The sequence below is a fragment of the Pyxicephalus adspersus genome, chromosome 5, assembly GCF_032062135.1.
Source record: "Pyxicephalus adspersus chromosome 5, UCB_Pads_2.0, whole genome shotgun sequence".
NCBI classification, from domain to species: Eukaryota; Metazoa; Chordata; class Amphibia; order Anura; family Pyxicephalidae; genus Pyxicephalus; species Pyxicephalus adspersus.
In genome coordinates, this window is record NC_092862.1 from 5,118,993 (window position 1) to 5,120,174 (window position 1,182).

The 1,182-nt window shown below is 52.7% G+C and overlaps 1 protein-coding gene across 1 annotated transcript in view; it reads left to right on the forward strand.

Annotated features, from left to right (window-relative positions):
- Positions 1 to 778: 778 nt before the first annotated feature.
- The window catches only part of PTP4A3 (protein tyrosine phosphatase 4A3), a 58,240-nt gene continuing 57,836 nt past the window's right edge, over positions 779 to 1,182 (forward strand). The window contains exon 1 of the mRNA XM_072410605.1: positions 779 to 853. The gene's annotated coding sequence lies outside the window, so the exon portion shown is untranslated. The remainder of the gene's footprint in view (positions 854 to 1,182) is intronic.

Below are 1,182 nucleotides of genomic sequence, written 5' to 3' on the forward strand. Positions count from 1 at the left end.
CATTCCTGATGAATACATTCACACACTCTTGGTCTGGGAGGGCCGTCCTCTCCATTCCTTTCACTGTTCTCTTGCTTGTGGAGCTTTCAGTTCATTTTAGGTCCAAGAAACCTGCTGAGCTCCATCTAAAGAGATTTTAAAGCTTATCCTCCCAGGAGAGAGCTCCATCGTATCACATCACGGGCGACGGATCCTTCGCGGTCTGAGATGATGGCCCTTTATTGTGGGGGATTCACACAATATGCCGAGATCTTGCTGGGGACGCCATCCTTGTTTTGGGGCACTGGCACCACAATTGGACTTTCTGGATGGCATTCATTTCCCATATCAAAAAAAGGACGCTTTATAGTATGTATCTATTCACCTTAGGCTACAATATGCTACCCTCCTTACAATCTAGGAGAGCCCATACACAGCAAAACTTTATATATATAAATTATGGGATTGCTATAGGAGAATACACAGCACTCTGATAATAGGGAGGGGCTCAGGTGTCGCCCCGCCCTCTCCCCGCCCTCCCTGGCCCATACTCGAGGTCACTCCAGGATACTCTCGAGGGTCTCCTCTGGCCCTGCGTCACGTGACAGTACATGCTTTTGGCATAGCCCCGCCCAAGCGTCCCAAGCAGAGCCAAGAAAAGAGTGGGCGGAGCTCGAGAGCTCACTTGGGTGTGACCTATCAGAGGCGTGGCTAGGTCAGGGGGCGGGGTGAAGCTATAGAATCGATGGCGCAGGGAAAAGAAGGTGTGGCCAATATTAGCAGGCGGGTCCAGCGTGGGGCGGAGTTGTCGGGATTAGTAGGCGGGTTTCCAGCAGAACAGCGGCGGTGGCGGGGAGATCCGGTGTGTTGTGAGGTAAGTGGTTGAGAGCTGACGGTACCGATAGGAGGGGGAAGGGTAATGGGGGGAGGTGATGGTGGCGGGGTGTGTGAGCTGTGTGCTGGATTCTCCGGGCGCCTTCCCGACATCACCGCTCCCTACTCTGTGTGTGTCATACAGCCAGCATACCGACCCCATCTCCATGTATTCAGCCATGCCCTATAGACCCCCATCTCATGTGTGTGCATTGTATGATCTGTGTCCTATATGCCCCATCACATGTGTGTGCATTGTATGATCCGTGTCCTATAGACCCCCATCACATGTGTGTGCATTGTATGATCCGTGTCCTATAGACCCCCATC